Source organism: Colobus angolensis, unplaced genomic scaffold (genome assembly GCF_000951035.1).
Source record: "Colobus angolensis palliatus isolate OR3802 unplaced genomic scaffold, Cang.pa_1.0 Scaffold206, whole genome shotgun sequence".
Lineage (NCBI taxonomy): Eukaryota > Metazoa > Chordata > Mammalia > Primates > Cercopithecidae > Colobus > Colobus angolensis.
This window is the reverse complement of record NW_012115222.1, coordinates 933,024-946,978: the sequence shown is the minus strand read 5'-3', so window position 1 is coordinate 946,978 and position 13,955 is coordinate 933,024. Positions and strand designations below refer to the sequence as shown.

General features: G+C 40.6%; 1 protein-coding gene across 1 annotated transcript in view; it reads left to right on the top strand.

Moving 5' to 3' along the window:
• Positions 1–10,163: 10,163 nt before the first annotated feature.
• The window catches only part of LOC105511872 (chromosome unknown open reading frame, human C5orf63), a 30,555-nt gene continuing 26,763 nt past the window's right edge, over positions 10,164–13,955 (top strand). Inside the window, exons 1-2 of the mRNA XM_011942090.1 lie at positions 10,164–10,205; positions 11,953–12,054. The gene's annotated coding sequence lies outside the window, so the exon portion shown is untranslated. The remainder of the gene's footprint in view (positions 10,206–11,952; positions 12,055–13,955) is intronic.

Genomic DNA, 13,955 nt, shown 5'->3' with positions numbered 1-13,955 from the left:
ATACATATGTAACAAACCTGCACGTTGGTACCCTAGAACATAAAGTATTAAAAAAAAAAAAAAAAAAAAAAAAAACAGGTTCTACAGAGGTGCAACGTATTAGCCACCAATAATACCTTTGCCAACTGCAAATTTTCTCCATTGAGCTGCTTACAGAACAAACAAAAACCAGCTTTATTAATTATTCTAACCATTTGCCAGTTACTTAGGTTTTAAGGAAGCTTTGATGTGCTTTAAAACCACATTTGTGTTAAATACCAACGTAAATGAAGCACGGAAATGAACAAAAAGGCTGCAGCGTAGGACTGTAGTTCACGAAGATGGTAGTTCTTTCCCCACTTCAGGATATTTCACTCTGAGGACATTAAACCATCATTACAATTGTCTTCCCTTCTAGGCCTCAAGGAAGGATTTAATTTTGTACAATTCTCAGACTTGATGGCTAATAGTAGTAATGCCGAACACAAATATCTGGACTCACTGCAGGAAATCATCACCTGAGTGAATGGCATGGAAGAGCTTCAGTGCCTCAGCCAGCGATCCAGAAATAAAACGTTAAGTCTTACCGAAGTAAGAAGGGAAACTGACAAGACCTAAAAACTGAACTTCAGGGAACATTCTCCTGCCATCAAAGTGATCGTCTATTCAGAATTTTGATATTTGGAAAATAGTAGGGCAAGAGATGTAGACTATAGCATTTGGGGTGTGTTTTTCTTAAGTAACTCATAAGCACTGTAAATATAACTAAAACCCTGCACTGTACCCTCAAAGGATTGACAGCACCAAATGAAGAGGGAGATTTTTCATAACTATATTTGAAACCCTGGTCCTTGTCCAACAAGAAGGAGATAAGGTTTCCAAATCCGCATGCTGGAGATTGTGGAAATTCAATATTTCTCTGAATATCTGGGAGACCAGGACACAGGAACAGCGGTTTACAATCACAGAATTACTTTTTCCCGCCCCCCTCCCCCAGTAATTAATGGGATTACTGGATCTAATGGTAGTTCTAAGTCCTTTGAGAAATCTCCAACATCTATTGAATTGTTCTCTGGAGGTTTCCTATGATTGCATCCCTTATGTCAGCGACCCTAACAAGAGACCCAAGTCCTTCTCGGTGACCCCGTTTGTCTTTTGCCCCCTGATCTCCTCCACCAAAGCATCAACAAACACATGTGTAATAGAAGTGTCACTGAAAAGGTAGGAGTCATCGCCCTGGGCACAGCGGGGAGACATTTTGTAGGCTGTCACATCTTACCTGGGAAGAGAGATACTTTACTTACTTATTTTTGGATCAGATCTTTATTTATTTTTATAATTTCGACTTTTATTTTAGATTCAGGGGGTATATGTGCAGGTTTTTTTACATGAGTATATTGTGTGACACTGAGGTTTGCAGTACAAATGATCCCATCACACAGGTAGTAAGCACAGTACTCAATAGGTAGTTTCTCAACCCTTATCCACTCCTTCTCTCCCCACTCTAATAGTCCCCAGAGTCTATGATTCCCATCTTTATGTTCATGTGTACCCAGTGTTCAGCTCCCATTTATAAATGAGAACATATAGTATTTGGTTTCTGTTCCTGCGTTAGTTCACTTGGGATAATGGTCTCTGGCTGCATCCATGTTGTTACAAAGGAAATAATTTCATTCTCCTTTATGGCTGCGTGGTATTCCATGGTATATATGTACCACATTTTCTTTATCCAGTTCACCATTGATGAACACCTAGGTTGATTCCATGTATTTGCTATTGTGAATAGTGCTACGATGAACATATGAGTAGATGTGTCTTTTTGATATACTGATTAATTTTCCTTTGAGTATATACTCATTAATGGGATTACTGGATCTAATGGTAGTTCTAAGTCCTTTGAGAAATCTGAGAAATCTCCAAACTGCTTTCCACAGTGGCTAATTTACATTCCCACCAGCAGTGTATACGTATTCCCTGTTCTCCACAGCCTTGCTGCCCTTATTATTTTTTTTTGACATTTTAACCAGCAGTGTATATGTATTCCCTGTTCTCCACAGCCTTGCTGCCCTTATTATTAATTTTTTTTGACATTTTAATAGCCATTTTGACTGGTGGTGTGAGGTGATATCTCATTGTGGTTTTGATTTTCACATCTTTGATGATTAGTGATGTTGAGCATCTTTTCACATTTGTTGGCTACTTCTATATCTTCAAAAAGCGCTTTAAAATGCATTATTAGTCCTCTCAGCCATTCCACCATCAGCAACTTCTTAATGGTTGTAGCCACCCTAACCCCTTAACATCTCATGATTTTTCTGATCCTTCTCACCTCTCCATTTATACCAGTTATGGATTGAATTGTGTCCCCCAAAAAGATATATTCATAGTCCTAACCTCCAGTGCGTGTGAATGGGACCTTATTTAGAAACAGGGTCTTTGCAGATGCAACAAGTTAAGATGAAGTAATTTACGTGGACCCTAATCCAATATGACTGGCATCTTTATAAGAAAAGGAGAAGACGCACAGAGACACACAAGGAGGATGCCATGTGACAACAGAGGCAGAGCTGGAGAGATGCAGTCGCAAACCAAGGAACCAGGGATTGCACAGGCACCAGGAGTAACCAAGAAGAGGCAAGGAAAAATTCTGTCCAGAGCTTTGTAGGGGGAGCATGGCCCTGCTGACACCTTGATTTCAGACTTCTAACCTCCAAAGTGAAGAGAATAAATGTCTGTTATTTTAAGCCACTCAGTTTGTGGTACTTTGTTAAGGCAGGCCTAGAAAACTAATACAAAACTCCCCTTCCTTCTGTCTCACTCCCTTTTATTTTCTCAGCAGAGATATTTAGTATCTCTTTATTATCTCAACACCTATCCTCAGATCTTCATCTCTGGCCCACAAGCTGCCAATGAATGCATTCTCCTGAATAAGGACAGTTCCCTCTCCAAGAGAAATTCTGATGCCAGAGGTCAAGAAAAGAAAATTTTTTCTCCATTACCTACAGTGTATTTAGATTAGGAAAACATATAATCCAAGTGCCCAAATTAGATTTGGTGGTCTAAACTCTACAAATTGGCTGTTGCTCTTTAACAAATAAGCACACTCCCGCTTCACATGCATTGGCAGCTTCCCGCTGTCAATAAAGATGAAGACCCCCTGCTTGCAAGAGCCCAGAAAGCTTGCATAAGGTCGCCTCTACCTCCCTCTGCCTCATCCAGTACTGCTACCCAGCTGCCACTCTTGGCTCCACCCACACTGCCTTCTTTCAGTTCCTCATTTTCAACACATCCTCCCTCCACCCTCACACCATTGACCCTGCTACTCCTGCTGCCTGGAACGCTTTCTCCAGATTCCTGCCCTAGCCTGTCTCTGAGGTAACTCTAATCGTTGTCTGATCTTAGGTCAACAGTCAAGTCCTTTCCTAAAGCCCCAGGACTGTGATGTATATATCTCATCTCCCAATCACAGACTTTTATGGCACCCAGTGCCATAATATTTATTCGTTGTTTATTACAACTAATTTCTTTAGTAATATTTATTCGTTGTTAATTACAACAGCTCTCTTAATTCAGCACCACAGGGAATTAAGTGATGCTTTCAAATCCCTTTGTAAAACGTATTCATGGATTGCCCAGATCACGATCAACACTTGTGGCTTCTGCCACCTGGTAACCTCAACGCCTCTACTCCCACCAGCTGAGCTTATGCTTACTAAGAGTGGGTTGTTTTTGTTCCCAAACCTGTTTATGACAGTTGTACTTGATTACTATAATTATGTAGTTTAATTAAATATCACATAAACTGATCAAATATGAGCATAAAAAGAGAGTTACTGTTTCTATGAAAGCTCAGTTAAATGCTTTGGAAAGACTTGAAAAGCTGGGGGAAAATAATTGCTCTTAAATTAGTTGTAGGCAAGACAAGTGTAAAAGATTGGGGAAAAAATAAAAATATAAGTGAATTCACTTAGTGAAGACACTTCACAAGTGTCTTTAAGTTTTCCCTTCACTTTAGAGTATCTGAAACTGGAAATTATAGATGATATGTATATCCCACATTTTGAGTGGGTTTTATACAAGAAAGATAATGTAAACTTTCAATGACTGGATACAGTCTAAAAGAAACCATCTTGACTCTAACAAATTTAGCAAATGAATGTTCATTTATGTATTTTAAGTAAGAAAATAAAATATTTATCATATATATAACCATATCTATATGATTAAATATATATATCAAATCATATACATACTTCCCACTTTAACTGCATTTTCCAATTAACTAGTTACTGGTCTTACTCCCATTGGAAAATGGATTTTCTACAGTAAATATTGACATGATCATTTCATTAAGATTTGACTGTGAGCTCTATTACAAGGAGTACGTGTATGTGGTTCAACACTAACATTCCAAGCTGGGTGCAGTGGCTCACGCCAGTAATCCCAACACTTTGGGAGGCCCAGGCAGGTGGATCACTTGCAGTTAGGAGTTCAAGACCAGCCTGTCCAACATGGTGAAAACCCATCTCTACTAAAAATACAAAAATTAGCCAGAGGCAGTGGCATGTGCCTATAATCCCAGCTACTCAGGTGGCTGAGGCAGGAGAATCGCTTGAACCCAGGAGGTGGAGGTTGCAGTGAGCCAAGATCCCACCACTGCCCTCCAGCCTGGGTGACAGAGCAAGACTCTGTCTCAAAAAAAAAAAGAAAACGAAAACAAAAACAAAAAACACTAGTATTCCAGTCCAGGCACAGTGGCTCAGGCCTGTAATCCCAGAACTTTGGGAGGCCGACGTGGGCAAATCACATGAAGTCAGGAGTTCAAGACCGACCTGACCAACATGGCGAAACCCTGTCTCTACTAAAAATACAAAATTAGCCGGGTGTGGTGGTACATGCCTGTAATCCCAGCTACTCGGGAGGCTGAGGCAGGAGAATTGCATGAACCCAGGAGGCAGAGGTTGCAGTGAGCTGAGACTGTGCCATTGCACTCCAGCCTGGGCAACAAGAGTAAAACTCTGTTTCAGAAAAAAAACAAAAAACAAAAAAACACTAGCATTCCAGTGCTTGACTATGGCACATAGTAAGTACTCAGTCAGCATTATTCTGAATAAATTGGAAAATTTCCTTTATTTTTGTCCTGTGCACACACAGCAGATAATATTCAAATACGTGCAAAAAAATTACTCCTCAGAATTCTTCTGAGCAGTAAGTGTTAACTTCAACTTTGTGGAATACCGCTCAGTATGTTGGGGTATGTTTGAGGGCCACAGTATCTTTTCTTTCTTACTGATAGGCTGACTGCCCCGTTTTGTCTGAACAGGACTCCCTGGATGGGGGTGAATCTGAACCAGGGAATAAAGGAGGTGCATTTTACTCTCCTCTCTTTATTCTGTGAGAAATCTATCCTCCTCCATGATCTAGCCTTAGTGAACATAACAGATGGGTTTAATCCATAAAAATGAAAAACTTTTCCCATTTCAACTCCATTTCCTGCCTGTCCAGGTAAAACAAAACCTTCCCTGAGGAAATGATGTAAATGCACTCAACATTCTTAAAAAATCCTACACAGCACAAAATATTGCTAGGAAGTGAACCATGTTTCTTTTCATTTACATTTAAAAAGAATTATGAATGGGGTAATGAAAAAAATATAGATGGGAGTTAGGAACGGCTTTCCAATTCCAGCTTCATTGTGATTTCCTTCACGAAGCTTCAATTACCTTGTCTGTAAAATGGGACTGATAAAAATGCATGCCCTGTCTATCTTATAGAATTATTGTGAAGAATCAAATTAAATGATATCTATAAAGACTCTTGCAATACTACAAAGGGTGACATAAATATGCCCTGGTATTGTTACTACAAGGTCCCCTATGCCATCTTTCCTCAACAGTGTCAGTTTCTGCCCTTCTTCTTTGTGCCTGGCAGGCTGCACTTGATTCATTTCCTTTAGCATAGATACAAGTAATCTTCTGTTATTACAGGTGAAAGGAAGTTGGAAGCTACTGATTTTGGAGTAGACAACAATGGTCTTGCTCCAACAAACCTTCTGGGGAAATCCACAGGACATTCATCTCCTATCTTGCCCCACAATCTTTTTAAGACAGATAAAGAAAGAAGTGTGAGTCAAGGTCCCTGCAAAAACTGTAATTTCATCACCAGTATGGGTTTAAACTTTAACAGCTTTGGTATCCATCTGTCAAATGTCATTTGTTGGTTCCTAGTAGCTCAAACAAAAGAAAAAACACACATCCACTTCCTTCAATAAAATGTAAAAGTCTACAGTTTATCTATATTTGCGCACTCAAGCCATACTAATTTATTCTACAATTACTTTTATTTTTTAGCATTTTTATTTGGCTCTTATACTACATAATTAATGGTGTTTACATGGAAAGGTTGTTTATGTAAATGGCCTAAGTGGATCACTGAGCAAGCTTTAAAACAAATAAACATTTTTCTCCTTTTAAAATTTACCTCACTGTTCTCTGAATGTCTGGCAGAAGAGCAGAGTTTTTAAAATGTCAAAGGGGACATAGGAATCAGACTTTTGAGATCCATTCTCCCCTGGTGAGTTGGGCTTATAATTCTGTTTCCTGTAATGGTTGGCCTGGGGGGAGTCAACAGCGACCCCACTGACCCAGCACATCCCAGACTCAGAAGCCTGTCTTTTCTTTGGGAGGTTGCCACTGTTTTTCTCCACGACCTTAAATATAACACAATATCTGGCCCTTACAGATCGTTTCCTGCAGAGTTTGCAGACCTGAGGATGGGAGACTCATGAGATAAATATGCTCACTATAAAGACCAGAAATACACCAGGAAAGAAAACCTACCAAGTTTCTGAACACCTCCACCAAAACAACTGCATCACCTAATTGTGGCAATTACTGAGATTGTCCCTCTTAGTCAGAGTTCAAATTGCACGTTGTTTGAGTGGCAACACAGAGCCAAGTTACTGTAAAACAGAGCTGGCATGACAGTCACTACTTGCCAAGACATACATTATTTTTCTAAGGCATTCTGAAGGGAACATACTGACATCAAAGGCCATTTCTTTAGTCCTGCTCTTCCAGAGGCAAAGCTAAGAGGGCAGGAGTGAAGATACCTTCCTCCACACCCACACAGGCCACCTTTCAGAGGCCTAACAGGGAAGCCTGGCTCCAGGTCATCTCTGGAAGAATAGGTCATGTGTTCCCTCAAGTACCTTTGGAGTTATGTCAGGAGTTACAGATCAGACTGTGGCAGCAGGCTTTCTGTACACCAGGCTTCTGCCTCAGAGATGACCATTGAAAAACTCAACCCAGGTGAGTTCTGAACATTCTAGCACACAGAGATCCCTGCATCAGTCCTATCCAGATTGGTAGAGCATAGCCTAGAATTGCAGTCCAGACCTAGAGGAGGACATGCAAGTCAAATGCCTACTGCCAAGCATGTTTTTTTCTTTGTGTATTCATTTTTGGGGTTTTTTTTTTTTTTTTTGGAAACATAGTTTTGCTCTTGTTGCCCAGGATAGCGTCTCAGCTCACTGCAACCCCCGCCTCCTGGGTTCAAGTAATTCTTCTGCCTCAACCTCCTGAGCAGCTGGGAGTACAGGCACCCACCACCAAGCCCAGTTAATTTTTGTATTTTTAGTAGAGACAGGGTTTCACCACGTTGGCCAGGATGGTCTCGAACTCCTGACCTCAGATGATCCACTCACCTTGGCCTCCCAAAATGGTGGGATTACAAGTGTGAGCCATCGCGCCTGGCAATAAGCATGTTTTGAATGAACAAAATTGTACAAGACCCATAACTGTCTTAAGACCTTCACATTCTTAAAACATTCTTTCACATCATTTGAAACATATTAAAAGGTATATACATTTCACACTTAATAATTTTTCTATGAAAGGACTTTTCAAATTTTGCTTGTGAAATTATTTGGCTAAAAGTTAAAATATAATTTCTCTACACTCATCACATATACTCAGGAACTCTCACTTGGTGAGAGCATCTCATCTAAAAACTGTTTTCCAATGTAATGAAGTTGTTATGAATGCTAAACCCAGCCATTCATGAAGCTGACACAGTGTTCGATTTTGTGATCATTTAATAAATGCTTATTAATTTTGCTATGACTGCCTTTTCTTTTTTTGGTTTTGTAGACAATCATTTTTCCCGGCCGGACTCCAGATATTTTCCCAAGCAGAGCTCCTTTCCCCAGCACTGTAGACCCTGGATCTAGAGGCTAAACTGGTCCTCTGAGCTCATGGCAGTCAGCCAGGCACTCCCAAAGAAGGTATCAACCAGAGTGAGTTCTCAGGGATTCCCAGACATTCCACAGGACTCCCTCTAACCAAAACAATAATGGGGAGGCTGCGGGTCTTGTGCTATCACTTACAAACCCAAGAAAGTCTTACTGATGAAACTCAAATTCTGAAAATTTGTGAACTTTTGGCCCCTTAGAGAAATTTACTCACAACCAGTGCTAAAAGCCTTCATTGTTGGCCTTGGTGAATCCCTTCTTTTCCTTCAGTGGGTGAAATCAGGTTTCATAAGTCAAAGTGATTTTATAAACCTTTGTCTTCCAACAATAAATGAGATTTGGAAGCTGATCTGGAGTTACATTTCTAGTAAGCTTTTCTGTCACTCCACAATATCTAAGATACTCATGCTCCATCAAGGTGTTTATAACTGGACCCCAGATCCCTTCTTTAAAGACATCCTATCAGCAACTGTTAGGTGGAGTGTGCTTTACCACTTGACTTTTTTTTTTTCCAGAAAAACTAAGTCTTATCAGAGTGCATTAACTCAAAAATAACCACAGGTAGTCTGTTGACAGTCACAAAATTCCCTCTTTAGCCTATCAGAAAATGCTGAAGTGACAAAGAACTTGTAAATTCTACTATCTTAATGTGGCTTCCAACAACATCACATAATCAGTGTGGTTTAAGGAATTCATTCCTGACCTTGGTTTGCTTTGTATCTTTTTTAAAATCACTGAGTACACATTGAATTTATAGTGGGAAGCTTAAGACATCAGACAGCATGAGGTGGAATTCCAAATCTACCATTTTGTAGCCGTGAGAACTTCAGCAAGTTATTAAACCTCCATTTCTTCATCTGTAAAATGGTACTAATACTTAACTGCATTGTTCTCAGGATTAAACAGACTAATGAGTATAAAGCTTTTTGTGAGCAATCAATAAATGTTAGCTTTGAGTATTACTATAATTATTATCCATCATTTTCTCATTATTTACTATACCACCATTCAAGCCACCACACCTACAACCTCGACTGCTCAGTAGCTTCCTCACCTCCCTGCTTGTCCTACTCTTGCCCGTCCTCAACCCTTCTCATCTACTTCCCAAAGCTGAGGGATCCTTTCAGAATGGAAAAGCAATCAATTCACCCCCTTCCCACATAAAACAGAAATGCCCCCAGCTACCCTTAGCACAAACCTGAAAGGCCCTGCATGGCCAGACTGTTGCTTACCCTCTCTAGCCTGTTTCCACCTCTCTCCCCCATTCCCTCTAAGCCTCAGTCATACTCATCAGTCTTCTGCATACAACCCATACGGCACACCCTCCACCAGACCCTTCCCACATCCTGTAGGGCTGTCCCCAACCAACGCCCTTCAAATCCCAGCCCCAAAGCTACCTCTTCAACGAGATCCCACTCAGATCTTTTCTCATATTCCTTCCCTGCAAAGCACTTAGCTGAATAAATGCATTACCTATTTAATAAGGGATGATTTCCTAATGTCTGCTTTCCCACACGATTTTCAATTTGCGGGAGGGTACAGCTGCCAGTTTTGCTCATCGCATTCCCCATAACCTAGTTCAGCCAAGACCTAGTGGGAGAGGAGAGTAAATATTAAATTAACGAAAGAATGAATGCATGCACAAGGGTTAAAATGGCTCCGACTCCGCAGCCTCGAAGAGTTGGCTCCCGCACCTGAGGCTCGTTATTAAATGGTTCCTAAACATGCGGGGTCACTTTTCCGTGTTTTGTTTTTTAGTTTGGCCTTGGTTTGTGTGTTACTCTTCACGAGTAAAGGTTCAGGCGCCGCCATCCTTGAGAGCGTAGGCGGGACCCCATCTGAGATAAACAGAGTCCAGCCGGCAGTGCTGCAAGAGTGGGGCGGAAGTGCGGGAAGCGGGGCCGGCGCCTGGCGGGTGCGGGCGGAAGTGCTCGGCGCAGGGCGGAAGCAGAGACGTTGGCGGCGTGAGGCTCAGGTGGGTGACCTTAGCCCCACGCCGAGGGTGGGCGTTCGCAGGTCTCGGGCTCTGAGCCTACGCGCAGGCTGGCGGGGGTTCGCTATGCCGCGTGCTGCCAATTTAGATTGTCGTTAGAGGGAATTTAATTAAACCGGGAGCCATAAATCCATGAACCACTCGGGGAGAGATTATAAACGCGTGTGCGTGTGTCTGTGATGGCGTTCTGGGAAGTAAAGAAATGGCGGGCGGGAAAAGGAAGCTTTTTCTTTTTTTAAGAGAACGCCGAAAACATCTGAACTTCCTACTCTTCCAGTGATTCACAGATGCCCCGTCCTGGGTTTAATTGAATTCTATGAAGTGGTAGTGTAATCACACTTGGGAGCCCGCTGAGCAGACTGCCTTTTTAAATAAATATTTTTGAGCAGCCATGTTGACCTTTAATTGGGGTGAAAAGGTTGAAAGGTGCAGCAGGGAACATTGTGAGTGCCGGGGCTCTCTGGATCAGCTGTCTGGAATTCCTCTCAGCCTTATTGGGCAAAAGCAACCCTCTGGGTACTGAACAATGAGAGAATAAATCAGAGACTGTACCTTCTCAACAAATATTCACTTCTGACAAATAGCAGCTCATACAGTTTCTTAATAAGTCCAAGGGTAGAAAAGTCCCCACTAAAATGTCATTGTGAGTTAGACTTGTGACTGTTTCTAACGCTGTCTTTAACAAGGAGTGTTTTGCTTGGGTGATCTTTATTCTTATTTATTAATAAATAGTGTGTATGTGGTACTTTACATTTTAGTGCCCTTAAAAAAAAATCCATAGTATGGCCTTAGCTTGACCCCAAGATTCTCAATTCCTCAAGGACAGGAATGGTGTCTAAGATCTGTTATATCCCAATACTTTGTAGCGCATTTCCCAGCGTTAGTATACATTGCCTTGTTTAAGCAGCCACTAGAGCGGTGCCTTGGTGCACAACACTGAACAAGTTGAGGTGCCTATTAGAGGCCACAGTCTTCTCATTTGGTCATATTCTGAGGACTAGCTTATAAAAATGCATATGAAGCTCTCTACCAATATTTGTAGCTGTATACATTGAGGTGCATTGTAGGTAAATAGCAGAAAGATTTAAAACACTGAGAAAAAAGATATACCCTGGAAATACTGGATAATTATGATAATACTGGGGCAGAACAGAACTAATCATGGTTCTATGTGAAATATTGTAGCCCAATAACCTGGGTCCTGTTCTGCTGAGGAATTGCCTGGAACCAGAAAGATCCTGTTGTGAAAATTAAGATTGGTGGGGCTGGTGCTTTAAACAGGCAGGATCCTCAGAGTTTCTTTCTTCCCTGCTGCTGTGGCAGCAATAGCCACATGCCAAGGAAGGATCAATATTTTTTTGTCTCCTTCATCAGAGGAATATGTGACTGTGTGGTTTTATTTAGATGGACTGTTGGCAGGTAAGTAATAGAAACGAGGATTTTTCCAACTTGGGAATTGATTGGACTGTGTTTCTATTTTGTTCCAGATGCCTGGCTCTAAAGTACCCAGAGGCACTGTGAGAAATCCCTTTAAAATACGTTATTTTTTATTATTAACGTTTTTTATTTCATAACTTGTATATACTCTAGCTGGCTGATGTATTCAGTTACTCTAATGCTAGGGTTTCAGGTTTCAAACATAGCAGGACCTTGAGGTGATCTGGTACAAGTAGCGAGTTGTTTTTATGTTCCTTATTTAAATCTAATTTTTGCTACTGCTTTATTCAAGGAGTATACATCAGAGGAAGCCAAAAGCCAGCTGGAATAGTTCCTGAATACAGTTTTAATCTTGTTTGCAATTATTTCAAAGGGGAGAAATCATCTGGATCAGGTATGTGTAACTACACAGCAGGGACTAGGTGAGCTTCCTCTATCCTTCCCCTAGTATTGCATAACAAATTCTAGGGACAAAATCATTTGGGGAAGAAAATGAAAAGTTTTGGCTAAGTTTAGCATAGATATGATTCTACATCCCTAACTTCCCATCCCAGTACAGCCATGGAGAACAGGAAACATGAAAATGTTACTGTCTTTTTATTCCAATCCTTACCAAAGTTAAAGTTTCTAGAGATGGAGGCAAACTGAAAGTACCTACCTACTATTTTTAGAAAGTATCCATCTCCAAGGATATCAGACCATTTCACCAGTAATATCTAGTAACAGCCTTTTTACTGTTATAGCCTTCATCACTGTGGTATTGTGTTATTTGTTTGTGAGTCTTTCTCCTGCTGAAGGTGTGAGTTCCCTAAGGGCAGGGACAATATCTTAATCACTTTTATATTTCTAATACATGGTACAGCACCTGGCACATTGCAAATGCTCAGTACAAGCTGTAGAAATGAAAATATAGTGTCCCTGAAGGGAGGTTGGATCTATAAAAAGTATAAAACACTGGGAGTGTAACAAGATAGAGAAAAGAATATAAAGCACTAACCTCCTTTCAGATTGTTACTAGAGACAGAAGTAATGCTTTAATAAACATCTTGTAGCAGGGAAGAGTGTATTTGGGAATCCATTAGATGCTCCTCAAACTGCCTTCCAAGGAGATCTGACCTGGTCAGTTGTGGGTCCTTTGTTTAGAATATGCAAGCTGAAAGCTTCCGCCAATCCTGTCTCCACACTCTCTCCAGGTCTGCCATGCAATGCCTCACCCAAACACCTGTTTAGCAAATATTTGAAGAGTATCTGCTTGAAAGTGTGCCAAATTATTAGCTTACGTAGGGCACCAGTATCTTGGTTTGGTCTTGCCTTAAGCATAGAGGACCTCCGTAGAGTCACTATCTTAAGTCTGGTAACTATTTTAAGTCTAGGTTGCCCAAATAATATTGAAGGAAATCCACGTTTGTCTTTTCTACTTTACTAACAACGTTTCAAAGGACTTCAAAGTTGACAGCTTTTTGTGTTGTAATAGGACAGTGGTGGATATGCTGATGCGTTCTGTTGCCAGTGGGATTGCAGCAGAAATCACATTGTTACAACTGGAAACAAATGAATTTACTTTCATTGTTCCAGTGCTTTTTCATGTTAATCATGAAATAATGGGGAAATGATTTTTAGTCAGGAGGGAAGGACATGGCGTTGAATTATTTGATTTTTTTAAAACTCTTTGTTTCTTAAAACACATAGTCCTTCCATCCAGTGAAGAAAAATGATACTATTATTTAATAGAAAACTCAGTAAATTCAGCCATTTTTCCAGGTTCAAAAATGAAATGAATGTGAATCTTTTTCGATTTAGAGAACAGAGCCTAATTCGTATGGTAAAAGAATTCTGTCTGAAACTGAGACTTTCCTCATTCTCTCCATCCTTAAATTAAACCTTATACAAAATGAAGTGTCTGTTAATTGATATACCCTGAGGATTAATATGAAAAGTGTTTTGAGATTTTTTTGGAAGAAAGAGGGTTGAACTTGGAGATCCCTTCTAGTTCTGAAATTATGTGTTGATCTCGTTATATATAAAAATATGCCATTGTTCCAGGAGAAAATATAGAGAAATGAACTAAAAAATGTAGTATGAAAGACTTAAGCATTAGTTTGCTTATACATAAAGCAAGAGGAATCTCCAAAGTCACTTCCAGTTCCAAAACATTAAAAAATTCTATCCAGGCACCTGTAGTCCCAGCTACTTGGGAGGCTGAGGCAGGAGAATGGCGTAAATCCGGGAGGCAGAGCTTACAGTGAGCTGAGATCCCGCCACTGCACTCCAGCCTGGGTGACAGAGCGAGACTCC